Here is a 21,169-nt window from a genome sequence, read left to right as displayed (position 1 = left end):
TGGACAATGGCAGAGAGTCCAACAACCTGTTCTCAAAATACAGTAAACAGTTTCATTGGGAGTCCATTTTTATCTGGAAGTAGAGTTATATACTGCACTGCATCCTCTCATCAGGATATGATAGTCTCCATTATGCAGTCACTATACATCCCCTTAATGAAAAGACACAATACAAAATCAACAACAGGAAGAAAAATAGAAATTTACAATGTCATGAAGTAAAATAACATGCTGCTAGAAATGATAGTCTCCATTACACAGTTACTGTACATCTCCTTAAATGAAAAGCCATGAAACATAATCAACAACAGGAAGAAAAAAAATGAACAACACCATGAAGTTAAATAACATGTGACTGAATGACTAATGTGTCGCTGAAGAAATGAAAAAGAAAATCCAGAACCTTCTTGAAGAAAATGATGATATTGTATGATCCATAAATCATTGAATAACTTAATCAGAAGAAAATATTTTCAAGAGAAGAAACCAACAAAAATAATCAAAATTCATGAGATACAGTTTCTGCTGGAAAAGAATTGGGAAACAGCATCCAGGAGGGGCACAGAACTCCCAACAGGCTTGACCAAAAGTGATCTTCACCACGACACATGATAATCAAGCGTTCTTCATTCAAACATAAAGAAAAGATCTTTGTATGTGAAAAAAAATCAACTGACAGGAAATATCTTCCAATTCTAAGATTCTTCTGCCTCCTTCATTCTAGTTTGGAGACTCTCCACTGTGCTTTTAATTTGCTCCACTGCATTCTTCATTTCTGATATATCAGCTTTCCTTGGATTCATTTCCAGTGTGACATATTCCTTGAATGCCTGCTTTATGTACTTCTTGTTGTTGATAAGAAGCTTTATAACAAGTGTTTTGAATGTTGTATTCTCCATTTTCTCGATGTCTTCCACAGTTTACTCTGGGTTTGGCAATCGTTTTTGCTCCTCTGCAGCAGAGTCTTCAGTAAGAAACATTGGGCGGAATGAGATGATGGCCGACCATGGAGAGTTGGTATAGGGTGAAGTACGGAGAGAGGGTGACCGATCCAGCAGAGGAACAAACCAGGAGACACAGAATTGCAGGGAGAGGAGCGGGAAGGTCACTGGACTTCACTGAAGATCTACACAGCGTGGAGGGGCAGCCAAAAAAAAAAAAAAAAAAAAAAAAAAAAGAAAAGAAAAGAAAAGAAAAGAAAGAGAGAGAAAGAAAGAAAGGAAGGAAGGGCAGCACACCGCACAAAACTTGGTGACTTGCAGTGCTAGGAAGGCCAGTGGAGTCTCAGCCAATCCAGGCAAGACAAAGGCAGCTAGAAAACAAGTACCGACACCAGTGGGGGCCCCAGACCACTGGAGTGCTAGAGACCCTAGAGGTGGCTGCAGGACTGAACATAGGAGCCATCAACCTTGCAGAGGTTGAGGACAAGCAGGGGGGGTGGGGGTCCCAGCAGCCCCTCCCAACAGGTCAGCATCATTGAGAAAGTGCAGAGGGGACTGACGCCGCGCTCTGGGGCTGGGCCGCAGAAATCCCCGACTCAGCTCTGAACTGTGGACTAGCTGCTGGAGGACCCGGTGGAATTTCCTGTTGTTCTCAGCCAGAGCCCCAGAGGCGGGGCGCCACTCAACAGAGTCTGCCAGCCTGGACTGAGACGCAGGCTAGCAGGAACACGGCCGCAAGCCTCCCAACAGAGTAGCACCTTTGAGAGAGTGTAGCAGGGGAAGGAGCCTCACACTAGGGCCGGGCCTGCAGAACTTTCCAACCCAGCTCGGGGCTGCTGCTGACTCCCAGCCACAGGCAGCTGGAGACCCGGCCTAATCCCCTGCTGTGCTCAGCTCGAGCTCCGGAGGTGGGTCGCTGCTCAATAGAGTCTGCCGACCCAGACAGAGGCACAGGCTCGCAGGGATACAGCGGTGTGCCTCCCAGCCGAGCAGCAGCTTTGAGTGAGTGTAGCAGGGGAAGGAGCCTCGCACTAGGGCTGTGCCCACAGAGCTTCCTGACCCAGCCTGGGGCTGCTGCAGACTCTCAGCCACAGGCAGCTGGAGACTTGGGCTGAATCCCCTGCTGTGCTCAGCTCTCCGCTCAACAGAGTCTGCAGACCCAGACAGAGGCACAGGCTTGCAGGGATACAGCAGTGTGCCTACCAGTGGGGCAGCACCTTTGAGTGAGTGTAGCAGAGAGAGGAGCCTCGCACTAGGGCTGGACCGCAGAGCTTCCTGACCTAGCTCGGGCTGCGAACTCCAGACCCCAGCAGCAAGTGGCTGGAGACCCAGGCGGAACCCCCTGCTGTGCTCAACTTGAGCCCCAGAGGCAGAGCCGCCACCCAACAGAGTTTGGTAAGCTGGGCAGAGGTACAGGCAAGCGGGGCTACAGCAGCTTGCTTCCCAACGGGGGAGCACATTTGTGAGAGAGTAGTAGGGCGTGGAACTACACACTCTACATCTACCCAGAGCAAAGACAAGAAGCCCAAGGTTACAAAGTCTCTCATCTACACTCTATCCCTGTTGGCACACACAAGACAACACCTAACCAACTAGCTGCAAAGGAACCAGGTTGCAGAGATATAAACCCAGGGGCAAACGAAACAACCCAACACCCACCCCCACCATTGCCTGGTGTCCCCAATAGAGTAAGAAGAATTATGCTTCTGCCAACATTCCATGCAGTAGTAGCTCGATCATACCCCCTCTAGGCTACAGCACTGAGGGCAGCGGCTGTGGACAAGCAAGTCAGAGGCCAAAATCCCAAAACAACAAGAAACAACAACACAAAGAGGAGAAGTATCAGAAAAAGTAATGACTCAGAAGAAAGATCAAGCACTCCCCCCCCCCAAAAAAAAACAATAACTAATCTCAATCTCTGAGATGCGAGATGAAGACATGGAGGAATTACCAGATAAGGAATTTAAGAAAATAATGATGAAATTCATCAGAGACAGTGAGAAGCATTGGGAAGAGTCCAAGAAATTAGAAAACCTTGTCATTGCAGAAATAAATCAAGTCAAAAAGGGAATCCTTGATCTAGAACACAAAATTGAGAGCCTACCAATAGAATGAATACAGCAGAGGACAGAATATCAGAATTGGAAGACAATCAGAAGGAAAGTCAGCAGCTCATCAAACAGTTGGAGACAAACCTGAACAAAGCCAACAGGTCAATACAGGAAATGAAAGACAATCTCAAAAAGTCAAACATTAGAATAATGGGTCTTCCCAAAGGAATGGAAAAAGAGATAGGCTTGCAAGGGGTGCTCAATGAGATAATACAGGAGAACTTACCGAACACTGGAAATATAAATCCAGCACAAATCCAGGAAGGACAGAGAACCCCCATCAGATTCGACCCAAAGAGATCCTCACCCAGGTATGTGATCCTCAAACTCCCCTCAAGCGAATACAAGGATACTATTCTAAGACAAGTAAGAAGAAAGGATAAGATTACTTTCAGAGGAAGGCAAATCAGAATCACAGCCTATCTCTCATAAGAAACACTCCAAGCAAGGAGAGAATGGGGTAAATCCTTTCAAATCCTGAAGCAAAACAATTGCCAAGCGAGAATAATGTACCCAGCAAAGCTCTCATTTGTATTTGAGAATGAAATTAAATTCTTCAACAATAAAGAGAAACTCGAAGAATATGCCAGCATGAAACCAGCTCTAGAAACTCTCCTTAGGAAGGTGCTAAACCCAGAAAGAAAAAATGAAAACCAAAATCAAAGATGGCAAATGGAAAGACCTCCCCACTAAAATCCATACGAGGAAAGTCAACCTTATCAGAGATACTAATAGATGCAAATACACACTTGCACGTTTACACACGCTTGTGGCAGCTCAAAGTCACAACCTCTCAATATTATCCCTAAACACAAATGGCCTAAACTCATCAATCAAAAGACAGATTAACAGAATGGATCAACAAACAGAATGCAATCATATGTTACCTGCAGGAGACACATCTAACTAAAAAAGATGCGAAGAAACTGAAAGTGAAGGATGGAAAAAGATGTTTCACGCCAATAGACACGAAAAAAAGGCAGGAGTAGCTGTTCTAATCTCAGATGACTTAGACTTCAACGTGACAAACATTGAAAGAGATAGAGATGGACACTTCATATTCCTGAAGGGAACCTTCCAGCAGGAAATGATCACCATTATAAACATCTACGCACCAAACACAGGTGCACCCAGCTACGTGAAGCAATTGCTGATGGACTTAAGAGGGGACATAGATGCAAACACAATAATCGTAGGGGACCTCAACACCCCGTTAACACCAATAGACAGATCAATGAAACAAAAACTTAACAGAGAAACAGTAGAACTCACACAGACCATAGAAGTAATGGACTTGGTAGACATCTACAGAATCTTCCACCCCACAGACACAGAATATACATTTTTTTCAGCAGTACATGGCACCTCCTCCAGAATTGAACACATGATAGGGCACAAAGCAAGCCTCACTAACTTCAGAAAATCGGAATCATACCATGCACCTTCTCAGACCACAAAAGAGTGAAACTGGAAATCAATAAATCAAAATGCCCCAGGAAGCAAGTAAACACATGGAGGCTGAACAATATGCTACTAAATGAACAATGGGTCAGAGAAGAAATAAAGGACGAGATCAAAAAATTTATGGAAACCAATGAAAACTCAAATACAACATTCCAAAATTTGTGGGACACTGCCAAAGCAGTGTTGCGTGGTAAGTTCATAGCATTTGGTGCCTATGTCAAAGCCCAAGAAAGATAGCAATTACTAGAATTAGATACACAACTCCAGAAATTAGAGAAACAGCAACAAAAAACCCTTCAAACAAAAGGAAACAAGAAATCATCAAAACAAGGGAGGAGATAAACTAAATAGAAATAAAAAAAAACTAAAAACAAAATCAATAAATCAAAAAGCTGGTTCTTTGAGAAGATAAACAAAACAGTCCACTGGCCCTTTTTACAAAGAAAAAACAAGAGGAAACGAGAATTAATAGCATCAAGGATGCAAAAGGCTACATAACAACTGACACCACAACCAGTAAGAAAATAATCAGAAACTACTATGAACAACTGTACTCCAACAAATCAGAAGACCACCAAGAAATGGAAAGGTTCTTAGACTCCCACCACTTACCAAAACTTAGCCCAGAGGCAACAGAAGACCTGAACAAACCTATAACTGAGGCAGAGATCGAATCAGTGATTAAAGATCTCCCAACGAAGAAAAGCCCAGGACCACACGGTTTCACCCCAGAATTCTACAAAACATTCCAAGCAGAGCTAACCCCAATCCTCCACAAACTCTTCAAAGCAATAGAAAAGGAAGCAACCCTTCCAAACTCATTCTATGAGGCCCACATAACCTTAATCCCCAAACCGGACAAAGAACCAACAGAGAAGGAAAACTACAGACCTATCTCTCTGATGAACATTGATGATAAGATTCCCAACAAAATCCTAGCCAATAGAATCCAAAAAAACATCAGACTGATCATTCATCCGGACCAAGTAGGATTCATCCCTGGAATGCAGGGATGGTTCAACATTCAGAAATCCATAAATGCAATATACCACATCCAAAAACTGAGTAACAAATATCATATAATAGTATCAATTGATGCAGAAAAAGTTTTCGACAAAATCCAACACCATTTCATGCTAAAAACCCTAACCAGGGTAGGCATTGAAGGAACAATCCACAACATAATCAAAGCAATATATGAAAAACCCAACACCAGCATTATACCGAATGGAGAAAAACTGGAACCCTTCTCACTGAGATATGGAACAAGACAGGGATGTCTGCTATCACCACTATTATTCAACATAGTACTCACAGAGGCCATAAGACAAGACAAAGAAATCAAAGGAATACAAATGGGAAATGAAGAAGTCAAGCTTTCACTATTTGCAGATGACATGATCCTTTACATAGAAGAACCAAGAGACTCAATACAGAGAGTTCTAGAACTTATACAAGAGTTTGGTAGAATGGCAGAGTACAAAATAAATGAACAAAAAACAACAGCCATAGTGTATGCAAACAGCCCCAAGATGGAAAAAGATCTAACCAGCAGAATACCATTCAAAATAACAGAGAAGAGTATGAAGAATCTAGGAATATAACCTCACCAAAATCATAGGAGACCTCTTTGAAGAAAACTACAGTAAGCTTAAAAAAGAATTTGAGGAAGACTTCAAAAGATGGAGAAACATCCCATGCTTCAGGATAGGGAAAATCAACATCGTCAAGATGTCCATATAACCAAAAGCAATATACACATTCAACGCAATCCCAATCAAATTACCCAAAACATTCTTCATAGAACTCAAAAAAATGATACAAAGATTCATCTGGAAACACAAAAAACCTCAAATAGCTAGAAACATCCTGAAGAATAGGCAGTTAACATGGGGAATCACATTTCCGGACCTCTGGACCTCTGGACATACTACACAGCGGTGGTTATCAAAACAGCATGGTACTGGCACAGAGATAGAGAGGAGGACCAATGGAGCAGAATAGAAACAACAGATGGGAACCCATGCAGATACAACCAAATAATCTTTGACAAAAAAAAAAAAAAAGACGACAACCTATACAAATGGGAAGGTCTCTTCAATAAATGCTGTTGGGACAACTGGCTAATAGCCTGCAGAAACCAGAAGATAGACCCACATCTTTCACCATACACTAAGATCAAATCTAAATGGATAAAAGACCTAAACCTACATCCAGAAACCTTCAAACTTCTGGATGAAAATGTAAGAAATACGCTGTAAGATTTACGAGCAGGCCCTGACTTTCTAAATAGAACACCAAAAGCAAGAGCAGTCAAGACCAAAATAAACAAATGGGACTATATCAAACTAAGAAGCTTCTGCACAGCAAGGGAAACAATCAACAAAGTGAAAAACAACCCACAGAATGGGAGAAGATCTTTGCACACTACATAGGTGATAGAAGGCTAATCTCCAGAATATACAAAGAGCTACAAAACAATCAAAATGCCAAAACAAACAAGCCACTCAAGAAATGGGCACGGGAAATGGGCAGACATTTCACAAAGGAACAAACCCAAATGGCAAACAGGCATATGAAAAAATGCTCAAGTTCCCTGGCAATAAGGGAAATCTAAATTAAGACATCAATGAGGTACCACCTAACGCCAGTAAGAATGGCTCATATACAAAAATCCATCAACAACACTTGCTGGAGAGAATGTGGGGAATGGGGAGCCATACTCCACTGTTGGTGGGGCTGCAGGTTGGTGTAGCCTCTATGGAAACCAGTATGGAGAACACTCAAACAACTGAAAATCTGCATATCATATGATCCAGCAATAGCGCTCCTAAGAATATATCCAAAACACCTGCTACATGAGAAACCAACATGCACCCCAATGTTCATAGCAGCACAATCAATAATTGCAAAAACTGGAAGCAACCGAACTGCCCATCAACAGAAGACTGGATAAGAAAGCTGTGGTTTATTTACTCCATGGAATACTACTCAGCTATTAAAAAAAAAAAAAAAACAAAATGCAGTTCTTTGTGGCCAAATGGGTCCAACTGGAAACCATCATGCTAAGGGAAATGAGTCAATCCCAAAAGGTCAGATACCACATGTTTGCCTTAATTTAAGTTGAAATGCTGTCAATCTGAAAAATGGTACCTGTAAAATGTAGTATTATTTCAACCTCTAAAAACCTGTAACTCATTCAACAACATATTGTGATGTTATCAATGAACCAACAATCATTGTGAGGCAGACTGCTAATGATCTTCATAAAAAAACTGTAAAACCTAATGCAATTTTAAGACCCTGTGCTTCTCTGTAATGGGAAGGGAGATCAGACAGATCTTCCATCTCCCTAGAATGGGTGAGGCAGATGTAAAGCATAACCTGTCAAGACCATAACAGGTAACTTATAGACAACAGACTCGAATCAGCATTAGACAATAGTAAAACCACGAAGACATGGGGTGGGGGGTGTTAAGAGCGACCCTGTTTGGCCACAAAGAATTTATTTTTAACATGTTGGCTGCTTAATACTATGTCAATTAATTCCATACCGATGTTAATTGTTGCTGATAATGTTAATGCTTTTATTTGATCGGGATGATACTCTGCTGGCTCTGCCCTCAGACCAGAGAGGGTCTCCCCGATAAGCAGTTGGACTTGACTGGACTATAAGATGCTGGACTCTATGCTTGGCATATGCTTGCTAAGAGGGGATCTCAACTGAACTTTATGGTTACGCAACAAGGTGGAGGAACCCACCATCGGGGGAGGGTGTGGGGAAGTGGGGGGAGAATCCCAGTTCCTATGAAATTACAACACAATGTAATTAATGAATAAATTTAATTAAAAAAAACATAAAAATACAAGAGCGACCCTGACAACCTCTTAATAGGAGCTCATATGCACAGAGCAGGGGGGATTCCAGAGTGGAGCAGGAGGACAAGAGGAGACCTATATTCCAACCCTAGAGACTTCCAGATCCTTACCAAGGACTACCAGTATTGGCACCAAGGGCTACATCCCAACTGTCAAGGACACCACGGGGAATTGGAGTACCTCTGGAGGCTAAGTACTCTGTGGTCATCTGTCCCCACTTGAATCTTCCACATGGGATAGAAGAAGTCCAAATCCCTCCTGGCAGAGCCCAATGTCACTGGAACAACAGCCAGGAGCCCTGAGGGGTCTACAGAAACAGAAAAACAATAAACTCCCTCTGAGACCAGGGAGAGGAGCTCTCTTGGGTCCTTGCTTAGTTCCAGTACTGGATCCCCACCCTCTCTTGCAATGACCATCAGGGTCACCCTGGAGCCCCCTCCCCAAACAAAACAAAACAAACAACAAACAAAAAAAATTAGAATAGACGGAGAGCAACTAGGAAAGCTTAGAACTAGACAGGAAATGATCAGTGGGGACTCATACTTACCTTACTAGGTAGGACACGAAATTAAGCTACTCCTAACTAGGGTATGGAGGATTTCTCTGCACACCCCTCCCAACAGTGTTCTATGCCTCAACGGGTGTCACATGCCTTGCTAAAAGGATAAGCCAATTTGGACTAGCCTAAAATCTGCCAAGTTCAGTAAAAATTATGCTTCAACACAATAAACTGCTAAATACTAAAATGAAATAGACATGAAGTAGCTGAATGGTATCCTATAGCCAATTTAAGGTACATAGAAGCTAGTTGTATATAAACTGTATTTGAAATGTTAATGAAGTAGTCTCAGGAGGTTGTTAAGCACTCACATTGCCTAGCATATCAGTCACTCAATACAATGTTAATTAACCCCATAATGTTGGAAACTGTTGTTGATGTTATGATCTGGCATTTAATTGGTCAGAATGATATTCTGCCAGCTATGTCTTCAGACCAGAGTTGGTCTCCCCAAGAAAGTGTTGAATTGAGCTGGACAATAAGATACTAGACTATGCATGGCACATGCTTGCAATGAAAGAAACAAGACAAGATTTGAACTGTAATACTGCAATACGGTGGAGCAATCCACCATGGGGGAAGGGCATGGGGAGGGGATGGGGGAAGCTCAGAGCCTATGAAACATTGTTACAAAATGAAATGCAATAAAAAAAATATATATATATATAAAGAAACATTGTGTGTCTGTCTTGTCTTTTGCTCTTGGTCATTGTGCTTCTCGTTATCAGATTCTTCTCCTTGGGATAGGATTTACAAGCTGTGTCATCCACAGGTCTATAGTTCAATTTTACTTGTTGCAGTTCATACACGGCTGTTTGTTTACAGTCACCTGTACCACTACCTCCAGCGAGTTCCAGGTCTGGGTTCTTATGTTCGACTTACAGCATCATCTCCATAGCCACAGCTCTTGACTCACTAGTCTCCACGTGCTGTGATACCATGCTGAGGCTGTACCATTGTCTATACAACCTTTCTCCACTTCCGGTTGTAGCAGGTCCCAGGATTAGGGAAGATACCAGGTGTCCTATATAGTCAGGTTATTGTTGGCACTGATCTTGCCAGAACCTGTTGGCCATTAGGTCTGAGGGCCACATGGAGCTATTTTGACCCATATGATGCCAAAGTTGGTATTATTTTCCTGTGGGAACAGTGCAATGTACTGAACTCAGTGAGTTCTTGCCAAGCTCAGCACATGTGTAGCTCACTGTTGCCCATGCAGTCTTAAAGTTTTTCACACTGTAGAAAATGGCTCCAATTTGGCTCTAGGGTGCTGACTGGGTTGTGAAATCCACTCTGTTCCTGCACTGCCCATCTGAGACCTGCTGCTCTGTCTCTTCTCTTGGTCAAATCAAACACACCAGCAGGACAGGCAATTCGTTGTCTGAGTTTAGCTCCTGAGGTCCTGGTAAACATCCATTACCACCTTCTTGCTGGTGGAGTTCTGGCTGTGGGTGGATTTTAGATTGTGGCTTTCTGAATGCCGCTGGGGTACCAGTTACCGCAACACCACACCATCATGTCTGCTGCTTTCCTGTATCTGTCCTCAGAGTCTGTCCGTGGGAAGCCGGAGAGCAAGCAGGTACTGGGGAGGCAAAGAAATGAGAGCGCTAGAGCGATAGAAGCACCTGACCAAGAGCATCCCCTCTAATTTGAACAATCTGATATTGCACTCTACATGGTTTGGGGGAGTTAGATGTTTGAGATTCATCTGATTATTTCTCCCAATAAATAAATAGCAAACTGTTAGGAGCCACAGACTTATGGGCCTTAGACTTGGCCTACCTGACAGCCTGTTGCATTGCAAAGTCTGCCTTGGGCAAGCAGGGCCACAGCAAGCAGGATATTAGGCCAGAACATCCTGTGTAGGGCAAGCAGGAATAGAACCTCCACCCTTGTTCCTCTTTCGATGATTAGTTCCTCCCCTGCTTCAATGAAGATAATTAGTTCCAGGAAACCCTTCCCTTTCTCCTCCTCCCCTAGAGAAGAAGGTATATATTTGAGGAGTAAAATAAAGAGAAAGAGGCACTCTTTTCCACCAAGTACGTGTGTCCATGTGTTTCTTGGGCCAGCAGCCCGGGGCTAGCAGCCCGGCATTCCCAGTCCACCCTCAGGGTTTGAGTGTTGTGTCCTGCAAGTCAGGACAGCAAACCAAAGAGAGTATGGAAATATTACAGTCATGCATGTGAAGAACTGTGCTTATGAAACTGAGACATTTTCAACTGCATGAGTGCATTTTCTAATGTTTTATAAAATGCTGGCAATACCATGGAATAGGATTTTTCTGTGAGCAAGTGCTTTTTCTTCAATTGCATGTCATGGTAATTTTCATACCATTATCTTGTCTTTTACTCAGATGCCTCTCTGCCTATCATGATACCTGTTACTGGCAAAACTCAGTGGGTTCTTTCCTCAGTTGAACACAGAAATAAAAAGCTGAGAGAAGCAGAAGACAGGTATTATTTGTAAAGTGAACAAGAGAATGTGAAAGGAAGAGGAGAGAGGAGAATTCCTCCTGGGAGGAGGCCAGGAGATACAGTGTCTCCTGAAGGGAGAGAGGGAGAGACAATGGCCTTCAGGAAGTGTCTTGCATATTTTTAAAATACTGTGTTGCTCAGCTTGGTTGGGAACCCTTTGTGGCAAGCCAACGAGGGGGGTTTCCAATGAAGACCTTCCTCATCGGTCCTCCATAATCAGCCAGGAAATGGATGGGCAATTCTTGTGCATCCCACTCAAAAGTGATATTTTCCTGGGACGTGGTGACTGACAAATAGTGAGGTGACTGACAATTGGTGAGTTTTTCTCAAACACAAATCTCCTTCTCACTGAGGTGTCAGGGTTCTCAGGGTTTAAGCAACACCCTGTTTGTCAATACATGAGGTATGTGCACACACACATGGGGCAGTGAGATGGTGACCCAGGGAAATGACCCCACGTGGCTTGCCCTAGACCTGACATAAGATTTTAGACTGCTTGGTTAGTCTCACTCTCTGTGCACCTTCCAGCCAAGAAAGCCTTCTTCTGAGAACCAGTCTCAAAATCTGCAATCATCAAAATGTGTTTTCTGTTTTTCCAGGCCTATGCTTTGATAGCACAGATATCTATTATCTTTCTAAGTGAAAGATTAGAATAAAAAATAGCAGTTTTCATGTGCTAAATATAATTCATAACATTCTGACTTCCATAACTCTGCCACCTAGAAAAACCAAAACTAATTGGTGATCTGGTTACAAACTAAGTTTCTTGATGTGTCTGTGTAAGTGCAAAAACTCATGGGATTTGCCTAGCCTGGGCTTAGACTAGGCAGACTAGATATTGAGATGCATGTCAAAAGTAGAGGACTCACTGGTTGCTTTAAGGGAGAGGATAAGAAATCAATAAAGATCATAAAATTGACCTTATAGTATGAATATCTCATGAATGAAAGGCAACAGAAAATGAAATATTTTCATCTCTAACAGGAAAAATAGCTCCAGTTAGTCACTTGGGGACTGGATCAGTGTCAGCCTTATGATTTTGGCCTGTCTCCCAGAAAAGAGGAATTATGAGATCCGAGTTGAGACTCCACCCACCAGGGTTCTTAGCTTTTGATTTCCTCAGCAGGGGAGACAGAATGGCTTCCTTCTTGTACTTGCATTAGTCATCATGAAAGATTCGAGCTGAGTTTTCTCTACAATGATTTTGTTGTCACAAATATCTGTAATTCCAGTACCTATGAAACTGTGTCACATAATACAATGTAATTAATGAATAAATTAAAAAAAAAGAAAAAAGGAGCTACATTAGAACTTTTAAGATGCTGTTAAATGAAGGGTAGAGAGTGGGATGAAGGAGGTTGGACATGATCCCAATCCAAAACCCGGCGCAAAGACACAAACTATGAACACGACGAATCACCAATACTAGGAATCTTTCATTAGAACATCTGAAAAATAGAACAACTCATATAAATATGAGTGTGTGTGTATGCATGTGTCTGAATATAGGAATATGTTAGCAGTGAATCATCTGAATCAACACTTGATTCATTGGGACTTAAATTTAGCTTTGATTTGTACTATCAAGAATATCATATGAAAGTCCAGTGCTGTGGCTCAGTGGATTAAGCCAGTCAGTACCTTCCTATGTCAACATCCTGTTTAAATACCAGCTCAAGTCCCAACTCCACTTCTGATTCAGCTGCCTGTTTTAGCGTTCTTGGGCCCTTGTCATCCACCTGGGAGACACAGAGTCCCTGGCTCCTGGGTTCATCCTGGCCTAGTTCCAGGTATTGCAGCCATCTAGGGAATTAACCAGCAGGTAGAAAATGTTTCTCTCTGTCTCTCCTCTGTGTAACTCTTCCTTCCAAATCAATGAAATGAAACTTAAAAAACAAAGGCAAAGGAACCTCACAGTAGACTTCTTTAGATGTGATTATGGGAGTGTTTTTGAGTTTCAAAGACATCACAACGTCACGTAGATTGTGTATTAGCTTTCTGTTGTGAGCTGGGATGTGCATTTCATTAGAAAGTATTACCATCTGATTTTAGATACAAAATTCCAAGAGATTGGGACCCTTTGATTATTTGTTTCTATCATGAGATATTTGGCTCTTTTCCCCACGAGATCTATTTTGATGCTATTGATACGTACTTCCCATTTGAACTTTTCCCAGCCACTCCTAAATATACATCATTCTTTTTACATGACTCCACCCTCACTGCCTGTTCTGGTCCTCTCATAACTTTGGATGTTGCATTCATCAGTGAGAGGTCTACAGTGACAGGGAGTCCCCAGCGTTTCCCTAAACATCCCGTCCCCAGCCCTAGGTATTTTGTCTGCTGTCATGTGCTTTGATCCAACCTGGCATAGCTTTTTCTGGATGGAAATTTATTGTAGTCTAGCCCATCTAGGCATGGCTCACATTCTTTCCTGGCTCTTGTGTATACTAGCGGGTGTTCTGAGGTCTGGCCCAACCTGTCCTGTCCCCAGATCTGATGCACACAAGTATTGAGTGCTGCATACCTGCTGCCCTAACCTTATCATAATTTTGGCTCTTTTTCTCCCCACCAGGAGTTGTTGCCTAGTAGGGGAGATCCCCATGTTCCCGTAGCAGATCTGTTGCCAGCCTTGGATCACATTAATGCAATGGGGGCAGCAGCCCTATTTGGCATGGTCTGCCCTCAGTCTCTGCCCTTGCATGTGCTGGCACTTGCTAGAGCCTGGCCCCAACCAGCCTTGTTCCTCCTTCAGTTCCTGGGAGTATCAGGTGGGTTCTTGCTAGATGAGCTCTATGATTTAGCCTGGTCAACCTACTACCACTTCAAGATCTCCATGTAAATCAGTAGGTGCTGCATTCCCACAGAGGTGAACCCACAATTCCTCTATAGAATCTAACCCCAGATATGGTACCCTGGCATATTTGTGGGCATCTGCTGCCCAGTCTGACATGGCCCACTTCTTGGTCCAACCCTCACAACTGGGTACTGTGCAAAATCCAACCAGACATGCCCATAGTCCCAGCTTTTGTGAGAACCAATGGACAGTAGGTGATACCATTTAGCTGAGCTCAGGTTCCCCACATGGGCGGGTGCCTTAGTGTGACCCAGATATGGCCCCTGCTCTCTGGTCTCCCCTACCCCGCCCAAATCGCTAATTTTCAACTCTCCTACCTGTGGGTACATTCGCCTAGGATATGGAAGACCTCAAAAGTCATTTCTCCCCTGTCAAATATGCCCTTGGCTGCTCCCATTTCAATATGTCTTCAGACCCCCTTCCCAGGGCAATCTGCAGCTCCCCCTGTCCCGCTGCCCAATGGGGCCAGTATGGTGTGTCCTGGCACAGAGTTCTCTGCCTTCCCTACTTATCTTACAAGAAAAAGAAGAATAAGCAACTAAGCTGACATACTGCTATAGTTAGCACAAATTTGGCATTAACCAGGCCCAGATTTCTGGCTGGTTATTGGCTGCTTTTCTGCCAGCTTAGGTACAAGGCAACCTACACAGTTACCTACAGTTGGGAATCCAATGTATTTGTGTTGCCCTGATGATTGTTAAAGTTGAGCACATTTTCATACATCTGAGATATAAGAACATTGGTTTTACACTTCATATTTAGTTTCAAAAGACCCAGAACAGAAAACATAATATAAAAGCAGAAAAAGACAGGTCTGTAAAATGGTGGGTCCCGTATTTACCACTAACTAGCAAAACTGACAGAAAAACTCATAGAGAAAAAGTCTAAGAATCCTTCCTGCTGATATGCACTCCTTACAATAGCAGACTTTTGCAAATGGAGTTTTACAGTCTATATTTAAAAATTGTATGTTTGTAACAAATAAAGTATGCAGAAAAGTGGGAAAAAAAGCAGAAAAACAAAATTGGATCACTGATACTACTTGACTTCTGGAATAACTTATTAGTAATTAAGACAGTATAGTATTGGTGAAATAATAGAGAAACAGGTTAATGAAGATAGCTCAGAAACAGACTAATACAAATAAAGTCAATAAAGAACAAGCTAGTTTAATGGATACATATTAAGATTTTCAGCAAATGAAGCTGGAGCAACTAAATAATCACATTCAAAAATAATTTAAAAGAAGAATCTAGGATTAGACATTGCACTTTTTTGCAAAATCCATGGGCCTTGTAATGTAAAAAACATCGCTTTATATAATTTCTGAAATATAACAAACAGAAAATGTAGATGACATGGAATAAAGTGATTATTTTCAGCTATAATACCAAAGGCATCCAGAAAAGCAATAATTGTTAGCCTGAACCTCATTAAAGTAAAACGTCTCATTCTGCAAAAGAACTACCATAAGAATGAGAGGACAAACCATAAGGAGAAAGCATCCTTAAAAGGCATGTTATAACAGACTATAATAGGAGCCCAGAGTGATAGTCTTGTGGATAAAGTCCTTGTCTTGCATGTGCCAGGAACCCATATGGGCACCAGTTCATGTCCTGGCTGCTCCACTTCCCATCCAGCTCCCTGCTTGTGGCCTGGGAAAGCAGTCAAGGATGGGCTAAGGCCTTGGAACCCTACATCCTAGTAGGAGACGTGGAAGAAGCTCCTGGCTGCAGATCGGCTTAGCTCTGATCATTGCGATCACTTGGGGAGTGAACCAGTGGATGGAAGATCTTTGTCTCTCCTTCTCTCTGTATATCTGCCTTTCCAATAGAAAAATAAATAAATCTTTTAAAAAAAAAGACTAAGAAAAATAATAAAAGAAAATTACTAAAACGCATGTAGGAAAATGAACACCCTGTTAATATAGAATATGACATGTTTTGAGTAACATGTAGTTTAGTACATAGCTATAAATATGGTTCATGGAATCATACTATGTAAATTGCTATGTAAGTATGTGTAAACAATATGTGTAAAATATATTGTTAGATAATCTTCTTTTGTCTCGTTGTGAGCAATGTCATTTATCCCTCACTTCACAATAACATCTCTGTTTTCAAAAGAAGATGTAGCTATATATATACACATATATATGTGTGTATACAATACCTTAATATGTAAGTATATATATCCATCCATCCATCCATCCATCCATATGTTTATATATGTGTGGGTATATATGCATATATACTACCATATATATAGATATATACAACACTACACACATGTGCATGAATACACACCTGCATATAGACTAATATACATATATATATATATATACTACCATATGTACGTGTGTGTGTGTATTTGTACATACCATAAAAGATTACCCCATAGAAATTTCAATGGTCTGGGTAGAGCTGAAAGGAAAGAGAATTTTATGTTAACTGAATTTCTTTTCTAACAGGGCTATCATCAGGGTCCTTTTTTATGTCTCCTTACCTTTCTTCCCAATCACTCCTTGAGACTAATAGCCCAAGTTGGGCCATGGTTTTTTGCTGTTTTCTCTTTCTGGGTCATAACTGAAACATATCCTGGTTGGCTTGTTTCTGTCAGAAGTTAAGTTTATCTCCTCAAAGAGCTGAATCTGGTTCTGTTTCAGAAGTAGCTTTGACAGCAGCCTGTAAGATGGTCATCTGTGTATAGCTATAGGGCTTCTAATGGGAACCATATTGACAAAGAACTAATAACAGTGGAATTTTAGTCTTTTGTTGACTCTCCAATGACATGATACTGTTACGGACTTAAAATCAACAAAGCTAGATAATATTTCTATGTCAGATATAGTATGTAAATTTAAATTATCTTAATTTTACCAGTAATCATATATGTTGATGCTATTTTCAGATTCACAAAAGGCAAAAGTAGTATGAAAATGCACATTAAAAAAAAAATTCATTGATCTGCTGGGACAAAAGCAGCTATCATCAGGATAGCAGGCATCCTGAGCTGGTTAATGCCAAATTTGCGTTAACTATACCCATGTGCCAGCATAGTCACCGATCCTTATTTTATTTTCCTTTTTTTATTACTTTAAGATATGTGAGAGAGCAGACACTGGCCTGCCAACAGACAGGGTATGGGGAGCTGCGCATGAGTGTGTGTGGGCACTGGGCAGTCAGGCAGAGAAATGGGCCTGGGTGGCTGTGAGTCGCTCACGGAAGTAGGTCTGCAGATATGTCACAGGGAGGGCTGCTGAGAATGTGGCAAGTGAGGAGTGACTTCTGGGGGACTTCCATCACACTGCCTACTGTACTTGCCAGTAAACGAGGGGGCCAATCCGGTGGTTTATGGAGGGAAACCAGAGAACCTTTTGGGGCCAAACCAATATATTCACCCAGTACCCACCAGTGAGTGTTGGGATAGGAGGTGGATGATGTTAGGCTGGGTCATGACACTAACCAGCTCATGAGAGAACTAGATCTGGGAGTAGATTCTTTGGGGATTGTGGCTCACCCCTGTGTGACTGCCATTCCAGCTGGTTTGCTTAAGAGTGGGCAGTAGTAACAAGCCTAACTAGGTTTGATCATGGAATTCAACAACACTCATGGGTACTGGGGCTGGGAACAGTCCAGGCTGGCCAGGTTGTTATACCTGCAGACACACCCAAGAATTGAGTGTGGGGTGGGCCAGGCTGCAACGTCCACCAGCACACACAAAGGCCTACACTTAGGGGCAGACTGTGTTGGGTAAGCACCCACTGGCATGCTTTCTTTAGACCTGGGTCTAGGAGTTGGCCTGGCAGGGCAAGTTGGGGAACTCCCCTGGTGAGCATGAGAGTCAGGGCTAGGTGTTGGTCAGTTTGGACAGGGCTGTTTCACTTGTCAGCAGGTGTGTGGGTTGGCTCTGAAGGATGCAGACCAGGCATGGCCAGGAGAAACCATAGCACACTGGTTTGTGCAGGAGCCAGGGTGGAGTGTGGGCCATGCCAAGCTAGTCTAGGCTAGGCTATCACACCTACCAGTTTGCATGAAAGCCAGTAATGGGAGCAGATTGGGCAAGGCTAGGCTGTGGCATCTACCAGTTAGAGTTGGGAATGGGGAAAGACCAGGCCAGACCTGGCTGCAGCATCTGATGGCAAAGGCCAAGCTGGGTGATGGGTTATGCCAGGTTTGGAATAACCACTGGCATGTGCAAGATCTGTGGCTGGGAGTGAGTTTGGTCAGGGAGATAAGGTAGCACCGCTACTGGACTGTGATCTGCATTGGTGAGCATGGCACCTGGAATGGGGGTGGCAAGCTGGGCTGGACATAGCTGCAACATCCATGAATGTGAACTGGATCTGGGGTTTACCAAACTGGGCTAGGTTCCAATATTCACTGGTGCTCACAAGAGTCAGACCTGGTGTAGGTGAGGCTGGGAAAGGTCTCTGCACCTGCTGAACCATGTGAGAGCTAGGTCTGGTGGTGGACCAGGTGGGGCTGGGGCAGTAGCACCCAACAGTAAGTGCCAGAATGGGTGAGGGCCTGTTGGGCAGGGCCACTGCTAGGACAGGAATTTGGGCCACGTCAGTCTGGACTAAGGACCCATTGGTGTGCACTAGATTTGCCACTGGGAGGTGACCTGATGGAGGAGCTTGAGGAGCTGTCTGGATGCAATTCCTGTATGTGAGCACAAGAACCAAAGCTGGGTGCATCCCAGATTAAGCCAGATTATAGTATCTGCTGGCATAAGTGTGGGTCAGATCTGTGGGTGGGCTAGGCTGGGCCAGTTCACAGCATCCACTGGCAGATGTGAGAACTAGGACAGGGTGCAAGACAGGCAAGGTTGGACTGCAACATCACTAGTTCACATTTGGGCCAGGACTTGGGGCTAGCTGGGCTGGGTTAGGCTATAGCATCCATCAGCATGAGCTGAAACTGGGGGTAGTTTGGGCCTTGCCAGACTGCAGCACCCTCGGGTGGATGCTGAGGTGAAGCAAGCTATGCTGGTTTTGGCTGCAGCTCCCACTGGCATATTTAAGATCTGGGATTGGGGGTGAGCTCAGCAGGGGAGCTGCAGGGGCTGTATGTATCCTCTGGTGCAGGCATGAGCCAGAGTAGTGCAGGCTAGTTGGGCTTTGCCTCATCATCAGCTGGCAAATATTGGGACTAGGGGTGAGTCCTGTAGAACCATTGAACCACCTGAAGAGTGGAAGATCCAGGGCTGGGAGTTGGCTCAGAATGGAAACTGTGACACCTCCCACTGGTTAGCATAAGAACCAGGGCTAGGGTGGGCCTGGCTAGACAGGTGGTAGCATCCACTGGCATGAGGGTGAGCTGGATAGTTAGTTGGGTTGAGCTAGGTTGTAAAGCTCATGATGTATATGAGAGCTGAAAGGGATCTGGGACAGACTGGACTAGTCTGCTACACATACTGGCAAGCAAAGGAACCAGGGCTGGGGGGTTGGGCCTAGTAGGATTATTGGAGGGTTGCTCTGACTAGCTTGCAGTTCCTGCTGATGTATGTGACAGCAGAATGTGTGGTGGGCAAGGTTAGGATGGGCTGCAGCATCCATGTGCATATGAGATGGGACTGGGGACAGAACTGACCAGGTGACTGCAACCACCAGCGTGCATGTAGACTGATGTGGGTAGTGGACTGAGCCAGACCGTATACTGGCTGGCACACATAGAAGTCAGGTCTGGAGCCACCTCTGGTGAGGTTTCTTTGGGAATCTCCCTAACTGGATCACTGGATTCAGAATTCCAACTGTGGTGAAAGTCACAGGATCTGTGGTATGTCCATGAGGTGTATGTGCCACAACTGGGTCTCCACAATTGCTGAGGCCTATGAGGTGGATGGCATTCCCAGATGCTCATTGGGGACATGCCAACCAGTTCATGGAGGACTGCAGAAGACAGCTAGTACCATGGAGGACAGAACATGGAGAGCCCTACCAGATAAGTATCTGGGTGAATCAAGACTCTAAGGTGGACTATGTCAGTCGATGGACCTTAGAAGAAGTTCCTTAACCTTGAAGCAATGAAATCAACAGCACCTCAGAACTACAAAAACCACTTAAGCAGCATGCTCCAAACATGCTCCACATAGGGGACCCTGCAATGACATTGGGTGGCCTCCTCCATTCCTGGGTGCTGCTGCAGTTGCTTTGCTGGGGGTAGCCCTCTTCCCTTTACTCCACTTTCCCCAGATACTAGAAGGAAAAAAGGGATTTGGAGCAGTTGTCTTATCTATTTTTTCCCATTTCTCAACCATCCCCACCCTAACTGACAGTCCACATGGGCATGCATCCTTCTGAACTATGTAGACATCAAAAATAGAATGAATTATTATTTTAAAAACAAGCAAAAACAAAAAACCAAATTTTATCCATTTGAAAGTCAGAGAGGAAATAGAGACACAGAGAGTAAGAGAGAGAAGGGAAAAACAAGAAGAGAGAGAGAGAGAATTTTCCATTCTCTGATTCATTCCCCAGATGCAAGCTAGGGCTGGGTAGGCCAAAGCCAGAAATCAGAAGTTTCACCCAGGTCTACCATATGGTATCATTAGCTATGACTTTTAGCCTAACTTCTGCTATTTTCCCAGGTTGTTAACAGGGAATTGTATCAGAAATGGAGTTATCTTGGACATGAACTAGTACCCAAAGGAATGTAAGTGTTGAGGGCAAAGGCTTTACGTACTATGCCACAATGCTGACCACAAAATGCACTAACTTTTACTATTGCTGATTTGTGGAACCTAAATTAAACTCCAAGATTTTCTAATTACATGTTTTGCTTCATTACTCTCAACACTGAAAGCTGCATTGTTTTTTTCTTTAATTCTGTTGCTAGTGGTATCTGAAAGTCATGAGAAGCTGTGCTGTTACATGTAACTGC

This window comes from Ochotona princeps, chromosome 2 (assembly GCF_030435755.1).
Source record: "Ochotona princeps isolate mOchPri1 chromosome 2, mOchPri1.hap1, whole genome shotgun sequence".
NCBI classification, from domain to species: domain Eukaryota; kingdom Metazoa; phylum Chordata; class Mammalia; order Lagomorpha; family Ochotonidae; genus Ochotona; species Ochotona princeps.
This window is presented reverse-complemented; position numbering follows the sequence as displayed.